Source organism: Ursus americanus, chromosome 18 (assembly GCF_024610735.1).
Source record: "Ursus americanus isolate L20-20 chromosome 18, mUrsAme1.1.p, whole genome shotgun sequence".
In the NCBI taxonomy this organism is placed as follows: Eukaryota; Metazoa; Chordata; class Mammalia; order Carnivora; family Ursidae; genus Ursus; species Ursus americanus.
The window spans coordinates 29,203,437-29,216,069 of NC_142144.1; the positions used below are offsets into that span (position 1 = coordinate 29,203,437).

The following is a 12,633-nucleotide window of genomic DNA, read 5'->3' on the forward strand; positions in this document are numbered from 1 at the left end:
ATTCACAAAGCAGGAGACACGTGATCTCATTTGGAGCAGGTGGGAGGGAATTCGGGCGACATCCCTTCCCTATCTTTTCTACTAAGCATAATCCTGGCTGGTAACATTTTCCCTTCACAATAGATTAAGTCACTATGCTTTCGTTATTGAACCCAAACCTCAGATTACAATTTATGCACCAGCCTAGAAGCTGGATTTATTTGCAGCCTGTAATAGCATAAGGCTTTAAAAGTAATTGGATGCCAGGGTAATAGGCATTTCAAAAGTATAGCGATAAAGATATTGTTCCTTGAACATGTCCGAGCCATGGAGAACGTTTTGACATTGCATCGACATTTCAAATGTCAGTTGACCTTGAAGACTAGTCCCCTCTATGACCTATATAGTATGGTCTCTTTTTGGCTTGTGTGTATTTTTATTAAGCTAATAATGATGTGTGTGGACATTTACCCCTGAGCGATCACCAAGCCTAATTTGATCACGTTATTTGAAATGTGGCCTTAACATGTAGGATAACAGCAGAGATGTGTGGTTTCAAGCCGCTACTAAATGCTAAAGTATCTGAAGAACATCTTGTTTTATATGTATTTTTTTGTTCTTGTGAAGACTGTCCTACTTTTTAAATGATTGCCAATCAATCCGTCAACTTAGTATTAAAAGTTTAAAATGTAAGTCATACCCAGTGACCCAACAATTAGAACACGTAATTCTAATAAGGTATTCTTTTTTTTTTTTTTAAGATTTTATTTATTTATTTGACAGAGACAGCCAGCGAGAGAGGGAACACAAGCAGGGGGAGTGGGAGAGGAAGAAGCAGGCTCATAGCGGAGGAGCCTGATGTGGGGCTCGATCCCAGAATTCCAGGATCATACCTTGAGCCGAAGGCAGACGCTTAACCGCTGTGCCACCCAGGCGCCCCTCTAATAAGGTATTCTAAAAAATAAATAAAAGCAAATAATTGTTTACATATGACTATACAGAAATGTTTATCACAGCATTATTTGTAATTTCAAAATTTTAGAATCAATCTAAATACATGATGGAATGTCCATAATATAGAATTCTCTCCAGCCATTAACATTGTGATATAGGGCTGCATTTCTTCATATGAAGTACGGTTACAACGTGTTGCTGAATGGAGTACACAGATTACAGGACTATGTGTAGAGCATCCATTTTTATAAGAAACGAGAAACATTTAAACCAAGGTGCTACCAGGTGAGGAGTTACACCTCTTTCTGTTTCCACAGCATTTACCATTCACTCCAATTTCTAAATCAAATGTTTTATTTAGCAGCTATTTACATACAAATAATATGAAAGGGTTTGAATACTGAGCAAGCACAAACCTAGCTATTGAAAGAGAGAGCATTGTTGCCATTGTTAAAAGACTTTCTCTCCTCCTACAACAAGGAGCTGAATAGAGCCTGGCTTAGGCTTTGTTAAAAGAAACTGAGACATATTAAAAGCTGTAAGAGTAGGGCACCTGGGTGGTGCAGTGGGTTAAGCATCTGATTCTTGGTTTGGGCTCAGGTCATGATCTCAGGGTCATGAGGTCGAGCCCCTGCTTCTGGCTCTGCACTCAGCACGAGTCTGTTTAAGACTCTCTCTCTCTCCCTCTCCCTCTGCCCCCCAACCTGCGCTCTCTCTCTCTTTCTCAAATAAATAAATAAATCTTTTTAAAAAACTGTAAGAGTTTATTTGAGCAAAAATCTATTCCGATCAGGCAGTGTCAAACTGCAATGCAAGCAGTTAGGAGTGCTCTACCAAGAAGAGCTGGCAGAAAGATTATTATAGAGAAAAGGAGTAAGCAAAGTAAGGAAATTACTGATGGGCTGTAGCTAAAAGCCCAGTTGGCTGTTTGTGATCGGTGGCCCTTAGCTTTTTCATTTCCGGAAGCTTGGGGCATTCACAGGCTTAGATTTTGGTCTGCTTAAGTAGACCACCACAACATGAGAGTCACATCAGTCTAGCGGCCTCCTCATGGAATTGATTTAATAGGTTCGAGGAGAGTCAGAGGTGAGTCCTGGGAAACACATTGCTCATGGCTGTCATTGGGCTGGATGGCAAACCTCCCCAAACAAAACAAGGACCTCAACAAGAACTTCACACTCAACCACACAGTATCCCCCCCGTCCCACTCATTGCTTCTGCCAAAAGAACATTCAGAGCACTTTACTTAATATGACTCTTTTACTGAGCAAGAAGCATGTTGTTCCAGAACAGAGAGACTTCCTAGGGAAGGTGGTTAGGAAGTTCAGCTCTCAGTAGTTACAGCTCAGTTTATGAAGCATGAATGAATGAGTACATCGTTTTCTGTTATGATTGGTTACTGGAAACTTACATTCCATTTCATTGCATATACTCACTTGTTTGTGGCTAACTTGCTAGAAAGCTGTATGGTCATGCTAGGAGGACATGAAGAAATCTCAAGTGTTGTTTAAGGTCAGAGTCAGGAAATCAGGACACCCAGGTGGTTATGATGATTATGCCATAGTATTTGGTGATGAGGAAAACCTTTCTCAAAGGCAACACCAACAAGAATTTATGCAAAGGAAGACAGAAAATCTCAAAGTGGCCAATCAAGAGTTGAAGACAGATGAACTCCTTTATATCATAATTTATATGAAGAAAAGAAAAAGTTAAGCACTAATCAAACTACTTTTGATACTTTTTTTACAAAGAAATTAAATATTTAATTCTCAATGTTTCTAACATCTACATTACAGTGCACTAAATAAATATTAGTTTGTGTTTTTCATTTCCCCATACATTCCCAACCAATGGTAAGACAGTTTTTAAAGTTTTGGCAAATTTTTTTAAAAGATTTTATTTATTTATTTGACAGAGAGAGAGCACAAGCAAGGGGAGTGATAGGCAGAGGGAGAGGGGGAAGGAGGCTCCCTGCCGAGCAAGGAGCCCGATGTGGGGCTCGATCCCAGGACCCTGAGATCATGACCTGAGCCGCAAGCAGACACTTAACCGACTGAGCCACCCAGGCGCCCCTTGGCAAAAATGTTCAAGGTCATGAAACAATCATAACTTTTCTGATTATTAAATTTAGTTCCGTGTGGCTCCCACTTGCACAAACGTTCTTGTGGTCCGGCACTTTTGCAGGAAGTGAGGACTGCCTGTACTTGAGAAGAGTTTTGTCATGCCCAGCTATCTGAACAACAGTTCGCTGGATATAAAATTCGGGATTCTAACTTTTCTTCCTTTAATCATTTGAAATCCTACTGCATTGTCTGATTGCTTCCATGATTGCTGTTGAAAAATCCCATGGCAATCTGATATTTGTCCCTTTGTATAAGATCCGTTCATCCCTATGAGCTTTTAGAATTTTTCTTTGCCTTTTATATTCTTCTTAAATGTCCCTAAAATATATTATATTGTGGGGTTTTATTTACCTCTTCTCTTTGACATGCCTTTTCATCTTTTTTTTTATTTCAAAAATTTATCTTTAAAAAAAATTTATCTTTTATTTTTTTCAATATATTCTCCTTTCTTGTTTTTTTCCCTCTCTGTCTTTCTGGAACTCTTACTTCTAACCTCTGTATCTTTCAGCTTCTCTTTTATATTGTCCTTTCTTACTTCTTTCTGGAAAACTCTTCAATCTGGTCTTCCTCAACTTTATCCATTCTGCTATTTCACCTATTTTTTTGTATCTAATATTTCTCTCTAATTCTTTTTTTTTTACATTTTCTTGTTATTTGATGTTATTAACATCCTGTCTTATCTCTTTTAGTATGTTTATTCTACTTAAAAATTACTGGTCTATTTGTTCTATTACCTTGTGATGGAATTTATAACCTAGTATGTTGTCTTTCTTTTGAAATAGTTCTTCTTCTCAAATGTCATGTTATTTTGGCCAGTGGGCTTACATTTGCCTACACACATATAAGGCAATATATTAGGAGGAAGGCCAGCCCTCATGTCAGCTCCTGGTTATGATGAATGAGGCCTTAAGTGGAGACACCAGGAACCAAAAAAACAAAAAACAAACACACAAACAAACAAAACTAAGTTAATCACACTCACTTTTCAAAATAGTTTCTCAGGTCAAGACTTCAATTTTTCCTTCCAGGGAGAACATTTGGGAGTGATACTTCCAAAAATGTTGCTCACCAGTCCTGGAGTTTGGAAGGGGAAGGGTGAGAAAGTTATTGCCCAGAGAGAGTCAATCCTATCTATTTCCTTAACTCCTTATACACATAAGACTCCAGCCCTACTGTGTGATATCGACATCTGGGCCTGAGCTCTGAGTTATTGCAGGTAGAGGCACAAGGCAGGTTGTCTCAAAGTGATGGGAGAGGCAAGGACAGGATTCCCACAGCTTTTGTGCTACTTCATCCTCCCACCGCAATGCCTGGCTACCTCCTGTGCCTAGTTCCAAGTCCTCACTCCCCACACACACGCCAGGAAAAGCCAGCCTCCCATCCCACCACAGGTGCTTCTCTAGTTCTTGCTGCCTCCAGGATTGTTCTCAGCGGAGGGAGCCAGCAGAGCCAACCAGTGCCCTGGTTGGAACCACAGCAGAACCTACGCCTAGCCCACCTCCACTCTCGCCTCCTTCCAGCTGCTTTCCATTCTCCAACATTCAGTTGCTCTTAGCTCCTCGCTCACTCCTCCGTTTACTGACATTGCCTCTTCTCCAGTCTGGCTTCTGCCCTCAACTCCCCACTGAGAAACTGCTGTCTGTAGCATCTCAATAGACTCCAGCCTTGTTGCTCAGCCATGTGGTGTCCTCATCTCTAACACTTTGACACAACTGATTAATCCCTTCTTGAAGAACTTTCTCTTGGTTTCTATGATACCATCACAATGGCCCACTTTTCTTCCTGCCTCACAGACTCATTCTTTTCAGGCTCACTTGCTTGCTTCCTCCACCACGACCCATCCCTAAATGTTCGAGGGCCCTAAGCACTCAGCTGGCTATAAAGGGTAGATAGTGAAGGGGACCCTTCCAGTAACTTTCATTCACTTTATAGCAATTAGAGTGATCTGTTATTATTTATTTATTTATTTTAAAGAGAAAGAGAATGTGCATGCGGTTGGGGGGGGAAGTGGCAGAGAGAGAGGGAGAGAGAGAATCTTAAGCGGGCTCCAAGCTCAACACAGAGCCCGAAGTGGGGCTCGATCTCACGACCCTGAGATCATGACCTGAGCCAAAATCAAGAGTGGGATTCTTAACCAACTGAGCTACCCAGGTGCCCCTAGAGTGATCTTTTAAAAACACAAACTGAATAATGCTACCTCCTGGCTTTCCTTTGCATTTGGAATAAAATGTAATCTACGGTTTATAAGATTTGCACAGTCTGATCACTTTCCCACCTATTCATTAGGCTCCAACTCTGTTGAGGCTCAGAACTTTCTTATTTTAATCACTGCTATCTCTCTGGAACTTAAACAGTAGTGCCTGGCAAATAATAGGCACTTGTAGTAGGCTGGATAATGGCCCCCAAGGATGGCCACATCCTAATCCCTGGAACCTATAAATATGCTACTTTATATGGCAAAGATGTAATTAACTTAAGGATCTTGAGATGGGGAGATCTGAATTTTTGTGTGCCCTGCAAATTCATATGTTGAAATCCTAACCCCGAAGGTGATGATATTAGGAGGTGGGGCCTTTGGGAGGTGATTAGGTCATGAGGGTAGAACCCTTACAGTTGGGATTAGTGCCCTTATCAAAGAGATGGCAGAGAGCTGGCTTGCCCCTCTGCCATCCGAGGTTACAGTGAGAAGATGGCCAACAATGAGGAAGCTGGCCCTCAGCAGACACCAAATTTGCTAGCACCATGATGTTGGACTTCCCAGCCTCCAGAACTGTCAGAAATAAATGTTTGTTGTCTATAAGCCATTAGTCTATGGCATTTTGTTACAACAAACCCAACGGACCGAAATAGGAAGATTATCCTGGATTACCCAGGTGAGCCCTGAACGTAATCACAAGGGTCCTTAATAAGAGGGAGGCAGGAAGGTTAAAGGAAGAAGAAAATGATGGGATGACGGAAGAAGGGGAAGAAAAGGTGCTGTGAAGCAGGGCCATGAGCCGAGAAAGTGGGCAGCCTCCAGAACCTGGAAAAGATGAGGAAGCAGATTCTTCCTTAAAACCCCCAGAAATAATCAGCTCTGCTGACATCTTGATTTCAGTCCATAAGGCAGACTTCCGACCTTCAGAATTATAAGAGAATACATTTGTGTTGTTTTAGGTTTGTGGTAATTTGTTACAACAGCAATAGGAAACTAATACAGCACTCAAAGAATCAGTTGGAGGATTGAATGAATTTAAAATATCATTATTTTATATGTATGTCCAAATACGGTATCTTTGAGCCACCCTTCCCCAAAGCAGAAACAGTCCCAGTGGAAATATCCCCCGGTTATTTTGGGGACTGATTTCCAAACTGAAGTTGCTTATATGCCCTCAATAGTGGAAAGCAATGAGGGAAATGGTGGAGACCTGACTTCCCTGCAAATCATCTGTTCTATTTCTGACTCTAATCAGAGAGTCTCTTCCCCATTCAGCGGGTAGGATGAGACACACGCCATCCTGTTCCCTTTAGTTTTTCCTTGTCTTTGTTCACCCTGCCTCCGACCCAAATGTTCTATAGTTCCCAAATAAAAGCCTCAGCATTGCAATGAATGCAAATACACAATGGTGGGAAATTGCAGTGAGGTCTCTGCTGGCCTCAAACAGCCAAAGCGTCCTGTTACACACCACACCACACACACACACACACACACACACACACACACACACCACAAAATGAGAGAGATGGGAACACATAGAGATATTAATAATTATTTAATTTGACTTAGATTTTGATTTTTACTTTCAGGAAATTTTGATTTTCTTTTTATTTGACTGCATTTGTAAATTTTTCACAATGAGCATAAGCTATTTTATAAAATAAGTAAACTTTAAAACAGAAACTATATCAATTAGGTATAACCTATTTTTAGAATCACTGTGGGGTTGGAGTGCCTGGGTGACTCAGTCGGTTAAACATCTGACTCCTGATTGCAGCTCAGGTCATGATCTCAGGGTTGTGAGATCAAGCTCCATTTTGAGCCCCCTGCCGGGTGTGGAGCCTGCTTGAGATTCTTTCTCTCCCTCTGCTCCCCCACCTCCCCTCCCTCTCCCTCTGGGAAAAAAAAGAAAGAAAGAAAGAAAGAAAGAAAGAAAGAAAGAAAGAAAGAAAGAAAGAAAGAAAGAAAGAAAGAAAGAGAGGAAGGAAGGAAGGAAGGAAGGGAGGAAGGAAGAAAGGAAGAAAGGAAGAAAGAAATCACTGTGGAGTTGCTGCCAAGAGCTTGACAAAAATATGAGAGGATGGGGCGCCTGGGTAGCTCAGTTGTTTAGGCATATGACTCTTGATTTTGGCTCAGGTCATGATCTCAGGGTGGTGAGAACCAGCCCCGCATCAGGCTCCACACTGGGCATGGAGGCTGCTTGGGATTCTCTTTCTCCTTCCTCTGCTCCTCCCCACACTCCCTGCCCAGCTCTCTCTCTTTAAAAAAAAAAAAAAATGAGAAGAATGTGAATTGCGAGGACTGCAACGAAGAGTCCTAATACAATCAGGTGATGGAAGTTAGTTACTAATGCAAATTAGGCAACCAAACTTGTTTCTCAGAGGCCTGGGTGAGCAAATTCCCGATTGTGACTATATCGGACTGGTTGGCGTATCCGTCAGATACACATCTGATTCCTATTCCTGAGTTTTTGACCCAGTATCTCCAGCTTCCCTGAGAAGTTAAAACAACTCTCCTTAGGTGGGTGATGTTTCAATCCTGGGAAGATTTATAATTAAGTACAGAGAAAATTGATTGAATTAAGCACATAGTATTGGGGGCCCTGGGTGGCTCAGTCGGTTAAGCATCTGCCATCACCTCAAGTCCTGACCACAGGATCCTGGATAGAGCCCTGTGTCAGGCTCTCTGTGCTCTCTGCTCAGCGGGAAGTCTGCTTCTCCCTCGACCTCTGTGCGCTCTTTCTCTCTCTCAAACAAATAAATCTTTTTAAAGAAAACACGTAGTGTTAATACTTTGATTGAATTCAGGAAAAGCTGTGTTTGTTTACAATGTTTAAGAGAATCTGGAAGTCAGCCTTATAATTTTAGGCTGAAAGATGGAGGAGAATTTGATTGTAGAAACTGCTTTGAATGTTACAAGATTTTAGAGGTACTCTATATAGAAACGTATTAGATGTTCAAAAGTTGTTTAAATACTTAGTAAGCTTTTGCTTATGAAAGTGTTGAGTTTACTGCCAGGTAACTCAAACGTGGAAGAAAATCAAATACATTTAAATATACTAATGTAATTTCAAATCAATTAATTAAAAAAGGAAAATTACTTATTTACATATAAAATTATCAGATTTATAAACAGAAAAAACATATTTATAAATTAAACTTACAGAATTGGGATGCCTGGGTGGGTCAGTCAGTTCAATGTCTGCCTTCGACTCAGGTCACGATCCCAGGGTCCTGGGCTCAAGTCCCACCTTGGGCTCCTTGCTCATCATGGAGCCTGCTTCTCTCTCTGCCTGCTGTTCCCCCTGCTTGTGCTCTCTCTCTCTCTAACAAATAAATAAATAAATAAATAATCTTTTAAAAAAATAAAATAAGCTTACAGAGTTAAAAAAAAGTAGATTGTAAGAATTTCCACATTAATATAGTCACTTAATTTTCAATCCATGTAACTGTAGGTATTCCTTAAAAAGCAGAAAAACAATTCCCCCCACATGAAAAGACACAAACTCTCATTATCATAACTACTTATAGCAACAATAGAAGAAAACAAAAATTTCAGGTTTAAAAAAATCTGATGATATGTATATTATATTTAAAAAGGAAATTTTAAAAAATGTATGCCAATCAAATAAAAAATTAGTTGGATATCCCTCTAGAAATTTGGATAAATTATTGCTCATGAACTCTGTGTCTAAAATAAAATAAATTGGACATCAGACAGTAAAAATAAGCACAATTTGAAATCAGACTCACAGCAAAAATACCATATTGTATTTCATTAAGCAACTATTGCTTGTAGATACCAAGGATCAACTATAGTTTCCACCTGATTGAGGCTACCTCAAAGGATAATAACACAGGTAGTATCCAGAACTACTTACAACTGGTTCCTTCATTTCTTTATTCATTCCTTTGTTCGCTCATTCATTCATTCCAGAAACACCCATTATAGCCAACTGGTGTATGACAGACTGTTCCATGCCCACAAGGAGCTCATTTTCCAGAAAGGTAATCTGCCCTAGGGCAGGGGCCACTGGCCGAGGCCAGGTTTTGGATGGCTTTAACTGTCATGCAAATGAGCTTGACCTTTTGGTCTGGTGGAGTGTTTTAAGCTGGAGAGAAACCTGATCTGGTTTATATTTTTAGAAAATTCACTGGGTTAGCCCTCTGGAGATTTGTTTAGAAGCCAAAGACTACAGAGGCTAAGATTGAATAGGAGACTATTAACAGGTGAGAGATGATGTCTTTATCTAGGCTCTGCTGTCAAAGTCAGGTGAGCAGAGCAAGGAGTCTGACTCTTCATAGATGCACAATGTTAGTTCCAGCTAATCAAAGTTTTACCGCAATAAAAATAGATTAGAATGCCTACCTTGGGACTTAACCCCAGAAAGTCTCCTTTGGTTTTATTTTTTTCTCTTTTGTGAAATGGGAAGAATCGCAGGATTAGGTGACGGTTAGAGGTTACCATGACACAATTTCCAATATTGAGGGTGGTGAGCAATCGGAGATCCTCCTCACAGTGGATGATGAAGGAATCCAAGAGTGTTCAGGTAAATTGTAAGCACTTCTTGGAACAGTCTGCGGTGTATCTGTAATGAAATGTTGATGGTGTTTTGGTAAAATAACAGTTTCAATAAAACTTTTTGTCATGGGGGCGCCTGGGTGGCTCAGTCAGTTAAGCGTCTGGCTTTGGCTCGGGTCATGATCCCGCAATCCTGGGATCAAGCCCCACTTCTGCCTCTCTACTCAGTGGGGAGCCTGCTTCTCCCTCTCCTTCCCACTTGTGTTCTCTCTCACTTGCTCTGCTCTCTCTCTGCCTCTCAAATAAATAAATAAATCTTAAAAAAAAGTTTTTCCTCACAACTCACAGTTTCTTTGCTTGAGCAAACTTTAGTCAGGCTCCTGAATCCTCTTCCCCCAGGCCCTTCTATACATTTCCTTGTCAACTCCAGTGTTAGCCAGAACCCTGCTAAATCAGTTTAGCAAGACATCTCACCCCGGATATCTGATCATTGTGGCTTATCTTCAGCAAGAATCCTGTTGAGTACCTTTAGCCAGAATCACCCTTTACACCTAATGCTTCCTTCCCCTTAGTGATTTGCTATACACCAATCCTTATCCTGTTCCTTGGCTATACAGTCCCACCTGCCCACACTATCTTTGGAGTTGAGTCTAATTCCCTTCTGCAGGACCCCATTTCAGGGGTCCCTACACCTACCATCATGGCCCACCTTGATGCCTTACCATCTTCAATAAGTGCCATTGAATAATTTTTTCTTTAACACATGAAAGAGGATGGATGAGTAAGGATCATATAGACAGATGGAAGCTGTTGTCAGGGTTCTGGTTTCCATATCAAGTGGTGATTTCTTTCTTCCTTTTTTTTTTTTTAAGATTTTATTTATTTATTTATTTATTTATTTATTTATTTATTTATTTATGAGAGAGAGAGAGAGAGAGAGAGAGAGAGAGAGAGAAGGGGCAAAGGGGGAGGGAGAGGGAGAATTTCATGCAGGCTCCACACCCAGGTCGGAGCCTGATGCAGGGCTTGATCTCACCATCCTGAGATCATCATCTGAGCTGAAATCAAGAGTTGGCCACTTAACCAACTGAGCCACCCAGGCACCCCTCCATGTTGGGTGGTGACTTCAAGGGCATTTCTTCTTCTCTTCTTCTTCTTCTTCTTCTTCTTCTCCTTCTCCTTCTCCTTCTCCCTCCTTCTCCTTCTTCTTCTTCTTCTCCTCCTTGATAAATATAAGTCCTTACATAGACACATAATGAGAATTATGATTAATCTCTCTCTGTGACCCCAAAGCCAAGTCTTATAAAAAAAGAAGAAGAAAAGAGAAAACACCCTCCTTACCACAAGGGAGGGAAGGTAGCTAATGTGGAACAAAGAATGGAGCTTACCAAATGAAAACCAGAATCTTGGAATCTTGTCTTTCCAAGAATTTTCCCAGTCTTTGCTAGGTTACCACTCCTCCTACCTCTCTCTAGAATCCCTCAATTTATTATCTTTCATAAAATACCTTGATGGCTGTTCAACTTCGTGTTTTAATCTGAAAAACTGGCCTCATGTTCCTCTTGTGTTAGAAAAATACAGTTATTATTAGGGGCGCCTGGGTGGCACAGTGGTTAAGCGTCTGCCTTTGGCTCAGGGCGTGATCCCGGCGTTATGGGATCGAGCCCCACGTCAGGCTCCCCCACTGGGAGCCTGCTTCTTCCTCTCCCACTCCCCCTGCTTGTGTTCCCTCTCTCGCTGGCTGTCTCTATCTCTGTCAAATAAATAAATAAAAATCTTTAAAAAAAAAAAAAGAAAAAAAATAACTAACTTTAAAAAAAAAGAAAAATACAGTTATTAATACCTATGCATAACGATAATCACATAAAATAATAATAAACACCCTTAAAACTACCATCCAACATGGAAATTAGAGCCTTCCTATATGATTTTAACAAATGGAGTATGAAACAACCTAAAATCATTGTGTATTTCTCTTGCTATTGGATGAAGTTTAATCGTATATAATTTTAAAGAGCCAACATCACAATAATAAAACATTTTTAACCTCTCATGTAGAAGAAGTCTGGAAGGAGGAGGTCTGGGACTGGTCCAGGAAATGGGACCAGCTTCCCAAGCTGTTCTCTGTGCCAGATCCAGCTGTCAGCCTAGGCATTCTTTCCTATACTTCCAGATATTCCTAAAGATGGACTTCTTGAGAGCAGGACACACATCTTATTCTTATCTCATTCTCATCCGTCGTGTTGGCACTATGTCAGAACAATTCTTCAATCGATATTGGTTGTAAAATAGAGGATGGACGGATGCCCTGGTGGATGGATGTAAGATTCTAATGGAACTTAATATCTAGTACCAACTATGCTAACATAAGAAAATTACGTAAGCATTTATTGGCTTTACTGCCTTATCTTGTGACCACTGAACAGATCTTTTAGAGTAGGTGTCTGCAAACGAGACAGTAAATATTTGAGGCTTTGTGAGTCATAAGGTCTCCATCACAACTGTTCAACTCACTATAGCAGCCATAGACACATATAAATGAATGACCATGCACCAGTAACACTGAAATTTGGATTTCATATAATTTTCACATGTACCAAAATATTCTTCTTTTTATTTTTTAACCATTCAGTATTATAAAAGCCATTCTTGGGGCGCCCGGGTGGCTCAGTTGGTTAACAGAGTCCTGGGATCGAGCCCCGAGTCGGGCTCCCTGCTCCTCGAGGGAGCTGCTTCTCCCTCTCCCTCTGCCTGCCACTCCCCCTGCTTGTGCTCCCTCTCTGTCAAATAAATAAATAAAATCTTTAAAAAAAGAAAAACAAAAAACCATTCTTAGTTCGTAGGCCACACAAAAACAGG

At 40.7% G+C, this 12,633-nt stretch overlaps 1 long non-coding RNA gene across 3 annotated transcripts; it reads right to left on the bottom strand.

Moving 5' to 3' along the window:
* Window positions 1-732: 732 nt before the first annotated feature.
* Window positions 733-9,324, bottom strand: LOC123781170 (uncharacterized). Of its 3 annotated transcripts, none has more exons than XR_006776626.2 (5): window positions 9,134-9,324; window positions 8,417-8,578; window positions 4,039-4,130; window positions 2,370-2,607; window positions 733-933 (listed from the first exon to the last, which is right to left on the bottom strand). It is a non-coding gene; the product is annotated as an uncharacterized LOC123781170 (long non-coding RNA). The 3 variants fall into 3 exon arrangements; XR_006776628.2 differs by having other exon boundaries at window positions 734-933; window positions 2,370-2,517; window positions 9,134-9,322; XR_015727371.1 differs by lacking the exon at window positions 2,370-2,607 and having other exon boundaries at window positions 735-933; window positions 9,134-9,317.
* Between the last annotated feature and the right edge of the window lie 3,309 nt (window positions 9,325-12,633).